The 5921-nt window shown below is 41.5% G+C and overlaps 1 pseudogene; it reads left to right on the top strand.

Annotated features, from left to right (window-relative positions):
• The first annotated feature begins 285 nt into the window (after window positions 1-285).
• LOC144381226 (dynein light chain 1, cytoplasmic pseudogene) lies at window positions 286-766 on the top strand (annotated as a pseudogene).
• The last annotated feature ends 5155 nt before the right edge of the window (window positions 767-5921 follow it).

The following is a 5921-nucleotide window of genomic DNA, read 5'->3' as shown; positions in this document are numbered from 1 at the left end:
GTAAAGTTATTATCTAGGTAACCGAAAGAGTAAAAAGAACTCTAATAGTGGGCTTCTAAGTGTTTACAACTAGCTCTCTCTTTGGGGAAACCTGGTCTGTAGCATTTGCCAATTTCCATGGTGTAAATACTCCCACTGTGGCAGGCTGGCAGATTGCCAGCTACTAACAGTTTAACAACTGACTCGCAAAATTCCAGAAAACTTAACACTGGGCTTTCACAAGCCAGTATGGGCTGATTCCAGCACAGAGGTAGCAACTGCAGGAAACAACTAACACCCTTAGGGATGAGGAACAAAAACAGGTTGGAACTATCAAAATTTAGAAGCTCGCAGGGGCCCTGCAGAGTTGAAACAGAGATCTGAGGAGCTGGTGCTGCCCAGCGGTGCTGGTGACAGAGGTGCCAGGAGGCCCACGGGCCTGAGAGCCTGAAAAGAAGAGGCTTCTAAAAAGGAGGTGTGGGGCAGCCTGCCGGAGCCTTGCCATCCACCAGGAGACGGTTTCCACGTGGCAGCTCCCGCTCCACGGTAACCACGGTAACTGTGTGCAACCAAAAGGCCACGATCTAAAATAGGGCTATGTCGGAGCAGCTGCAACAGGACTCTGCGGAGCGTGCTACTCAGACATTGAAGAAATATAACAAAGAAGGACCCATTAAGAAGTTGGACAAGAGGTACAGTCCCGCATGACTCTGCATTGTTGATGAAACCAAACCACATCTACTCCTCCTTGGGCCAAGTGGCCATTCTTCCGTTCAAATCTGATTAAAAGCACGGACTATGCCACACACCCAGAGCTGCATGAAAAACCAGGAACTGCAGCCTAAATTCCAAATACCAAAGACCGAGACCTCCAGCCTTGCCTAAGGGAACACCTCGATCCCTGAATCTTTATTATGCTGCTTTGTGCAGGGCATTCTCTGTACTAACTTGTGCTGGTTATTTGAAAACCAGCAAAACAGGGGTGCTGGTGGCTCAGGCAGTTGAGCGCAGGACTCTTGATTTCCACTCAGGTCATGATCTCAGGGTCCGCTCTGTGCTCAGGAAGGAGTCTGCTCGAGATTCTCTCCCTCTCCCTCTTCCTCTGCCCGCCCCCCCCCACAGGTGCGCTCTCTCTAAAATAAATAAATCTTTAAAAAATAATAAAAATAAAATTTTAAAAATTAGCAATACAGCTTACGTGTGTGTTTATTTTCTATTCCGTCTCTCTCTGGCCCATGTTTTTTTCTTCTCAAAGTCTATTCCTTGCTGACTCCCAAGTGGAGCGCAATATTTGGAAGCGTCAGAAAAAGACACAAACTGGGTTCAATTCTGACTTCGGGAAGGAAGCACGGCCAGACGAAAGCTTCGCCAGAGCGGAACTCACAGGAACAGGAAGCAGGGAGGAAGGAGCACGCCCCTTCCGCCTCCAGAACCGCAGTCTCCCTCGAGCGCCCCCTAATGGAGGAGTAACAGAGAGCCGCTCCATAGGGGACAGTGGTTTGCGGAGTCCCAGCCCCAACACTGCGGAGCTGAATCTAGAAAGGACGGTTTGGAGCTGAAAGGTAAATAGCTTCATACCTGACACAGTTATAACCGGAAGAATGATGCTTTATACTTGTATAACATTTGAAAAGCTTTTAAAAAATGTATTTGAAATAATAACCACCATTTACTAGTATTTACAACCTGCCAGGAGTCATGCTACTTTCTATGCACAACATATCTCATTCCATTTTCACAATAATCTTATAAGATATCCTCAACCCCATTTTGTGTACGAAGAAACAGAAGTACAAAAATATTAAGACAGTTGCCACACATTACACAGGTTGATGGCAATTAAGTGGTTCTCAAACAAAAGTCCTCTGCCTTCATTTCATCATGCCACCTCTCAGCCACAGGGTATCATTTTCAGTTAGGAAAGAAACCAAAATGTCAGCACCAACTTCATTTAAGGTATACTCAAGAAGATTTATATTCAAAGATTTATATTCTTAATGGGGTAGAGCAGAGATCGTATTAGTCATAACGGTGCTTGCTCTCAGTCACTGCTTGGAAGAATTGTGGTATGCAATAAATACTCCAATTAAGAGGTCTATCTATTAAAGCTGGAGGTCTCCTGGAAGTAACAGAAACCATAACAATAGTGACCTAAACAATTCAGGGGTTTCATTTTTCATATGTAAAATGAGTCCAGAGTCCAGCAGTGCAAGAATGATACAGTAACACTGTGATGCCTTCAAGGATCTGGGTTCTTTCTAATATTCTGCTCCATCATTCTTCCTTTGCAGGTGTCTTCCATTCTGCTGCATGACTGTGATGAAACCGTTCCTTCATATCTAATGCTGAGTCTGTGTCCAAGTTAAAAAGAAGGTAAGGACAAAGGGCAGCTAATTCTGTTCCTTTACAAGAATTTTCTCAGAAGCCCCTCCCAGGAACTTCTGCTTACATTTCATTGTCCAGAACCATGTCCCACAGCTGCTCACAGCTGAAAGGGAGGTTGGGAAATGCCTTTTGTAGCTAGGCATATTTCCACACAATAAAATAGGGGTTCGTTGAGTTTGAAAAAAAAAGAAAGGCTGGATATTGGTTTGGCCATTATGCACATGAATCACAAAAGGTAAACAGGACTGGTAGGATCAACAGTTTATCTCCCCTTTACCTATTTGTCTATCTCTTCTTTTTCCCAACCTCTTCACTTTTCGTTGATTCTGTGACCCAGATTTCACAAAGCAGCCTTGGTTGAAAGTGTTCATCCCTTTGTCCCCATAAATTCCCTCATAATTGCCAGCACTGCATCCTGACTTTGGTTTGGAAAATGTGTCAATACAAATTACTTACTTTTTTTGTTATATTTCTTTTTTTTACTTTAAATTCAATTTAGGGACACATGGGTGGCTCATTCGGTTAAAGCGTCTGCCTTCAGCTCAGGTCATGATCCCGGGGTCCTGGGATCGAGCCCTGCATCGGGCTCTCTGCTCAGCAGGGAACCTGCTTCTCTCTCTGTCCCTCTGCCTGCTGCTCTGCCTTCTTGTACTCTCTCTCTCCCTCTCTCTGTCAAATAAATAAATAAAATCTTTAAAAAAATAAAATTAATAAAATTTTAAAAAATAAATTCAATTTAGTTAACATATAGTGTATTATTAGTTTCAGGGGTAGAATTTAGTGATTTATCAGTCGCATATAACACCTAGTTGTGTTCATAACATCAAGTGCCCTCTTTAATACCCATTACCCATCAAATGCCCTCTTTAATACCCCATCCCCATGCCCACCTCCCCTCCAGAAACCCTCTTTGTTTCCTAGAGTTGAGTCTCTTATGAATTGCCTCCCTCTCTGTTTTCATCTTACTTTATTTTTCCTTCCCTTTCCCTGTGTTCGTCTGTTTTGTTTCTTAAATTCCACATATGAGTGAAATCATATGGTGGTTGTCTTTCTCTAACAGACTTATTTCGCTTAGCATAATATCCTCTAGCTTCATCCACATCATTGCAAATGGCAAGATTTCATTCTTTTTGATGGCTGAGTAATATTCCATTATATATATATATACCACATCTTCTTTATCCATTCATCTGTTGATGGACATCTGGGCTCTTTCCATAGTTTGGCTATTGTGGACATTGCTGCTATAAACATTGGGGTGCGTGTGCCGTTTCGAATTACTATGTTTGTATCATTTGGATAAATACCTAATGGTGCAATTACTGGGTAATAGGGTAGCTCTATTTTTAACTTTTTGAGGAACCTCCATACTGTTTTCCAGAATGGTTGCACCTGTTTGCATTCCCACCAACAGTGTAAGAGGGTTGCCCTTTCTCCGCATCCTTTCTAACATCTGTTGTTTCTTGAGTTGTCAATTTTAGCCATTCTGACTGGTGTGAGGTGGTATCTCATTGTGGTTTTGATTTGTATTTCCCTGATGCAGAGTGATATTGTTATAGTCTTTAACAACCCCTCAGTTTCTCTTATATCTCTATTTAGGCACAGCTAACTCTGAACCTAAAGTCCCCAAAAGTCTGTCTTTCTTTCTTTTCTTTCTCTTTTTTTTTTTGTTTTGTTTTTGTTTACCATTTTGCCAAACATTTGTCCTTTTCAGTAATTCAATTTAACATTCTTGAGGATTTGAGACCATTGCTGGACCATACTGATATATCAGGAGGGCATATTACACATATCATATGGAATGATATTTTCCTTCAACAGAGTATATGCTCTCCTTTCCATTTAAGGCAATTGTGAATTTGAAGAGTGAGGGTTGGGAGATCCCATGAGTCTGGCCTATGAGCTACTTAACTCTCTCCCTCACCTCTCTTCATAGTACCTAAACCATAATAAACAAAACCTTAAACAATAGGTAGGTTTCAAGAAAATGGGAAGTATTCCAAGGAGGCACAGCACCCAGCAGATCCTTTCCTATTTCTCTCCCTCTCTCTCAAAGAGATCATGGTCATGAGAATCAATGGTGGCCAAAGACTTACTGGGAAGATGTGTGAAGTAAAATGCAGGTGATACATCATAATTTCTTTGCAATATCTTAGCCTTCATTTTACCAGATTGTCATAAGGTGTGGATCTCTGTGTGCATGTATGTGTATGTGTGTGTACACACACTCAATTCTACACACCTATACCACCACAGCAGGCCCTTATGCCTTTTTTCCTCTTTTTCTCCTGTTTTTTTAATAGATTTTTTATTGTTATTTTTTTTTAAGATTTTATTTATTTATTTGACAGAGAGATAGAGAGCACAAGTAGGCAGAGCGGCAGGCAGAGGGAGAGGGAGAAGCAGGCTCCCTGCTGAGCAGGGATCCCGAGTGGGCCTCGATCCCAGGATCCCGGGATCGTGACCTGAGCTGAAGGCAGCCATTTAACTGACTGAGCCACCCAGACGCACTTTAATAGATTTTTTAGAACAATTTTAGATTTACAGAGAAATTGAGCAAATAGTACAACATTCCCACGGTCCCCCCAGACCCTTCCTAACATACAATACACCCTATTATTACATCTTACATTAGTGTGGTACCTTTGTTACAATTAATAAGTCAATATCGATACATTATTATTAAACAAAATCCATAGTTTATTAAGATTTCCTTAGTTTTTACTTAATGTTCTTTTGCTGTTACAGGATCCCATCCAGGATACCGCACTCAATGCATTTACTTATCATGTCCCTTTAGCCTCTTCTTGGCTGTGACAGTTTCTCAGACTTTCCTTGTTTTTATGACCTAGACAGTTTTGAGTAGTACTGATTAGGTGTATTATAGGATGCCCCAAACATGTGTCTGACGTTTTTCTCATGTTTAGGCTGGGGTTATGGGTTTGAGAGATGATGATTACAGAGATGAAGGGCCCTTTTCATCTCATCATATCAAGGCTACACACCATCAACATAACTAATTATTGTTGATGTCAACCTTGATCAGCTGGCTGAAGTAGTGTTTGTCAGGTTTATCCTCTACAAAGTTACTTTTTCTGCCTTTTTGTACTGTCTACATTTTGTAAAGAAGCCAATGTGTGCAGCCCACACTTAAAGAGTAAGAAGTGGGGCACCTGGGTGGCTCAGTCAGTTAAGCGTCTGCTTTTGGCTCAGGTCATGGTCCTGGGATCAAGCTCAGCATCGGGCTCCCTGCTCAGCGGGGAGTCTGCTTCTCCCTCTGCCCTTCACCCCGCTTGAGTATTCTCTCTCTCTCTTGCTCTCACTCTCTCTCTCAAATAAATAAACGAAATCTTAAAAAAAAAAAAAAAAGAGTGAGAAGTCATGTTCCCCTTCTTTAGGGTGGAGTATCTATACAACTTATTTGGATATTTTCTGCATTGGAGATTTGTCTCTTCTCCCTCATTTATTTATTTATTTGATCATTTATCTGTGTCAGTGTACTCATGGATATTTATTGTATACTTTGGGTTATAATCCAATACTACTTTTATTTTTTA

Source organism: Halichoerus grypus, chromosome 3 (genome assembly GCF_964656455.1).
Source record: "Halichoerus grypus chromosome 3, mHalGry1.hap1.1, whole genome shotgun sequence".
Taxonomy (NCBI): domain Eukaryota; kingdom Metazoa; phylum Chordata; class Mammalia; order Carnivora; family Phocidae; genus Halichoerus; species Halichoerus grypus.
Note: the sequence above shows the minus strand (reverse complement) of the source record. Positions and strands in the feature narration are given on the sequence as shown.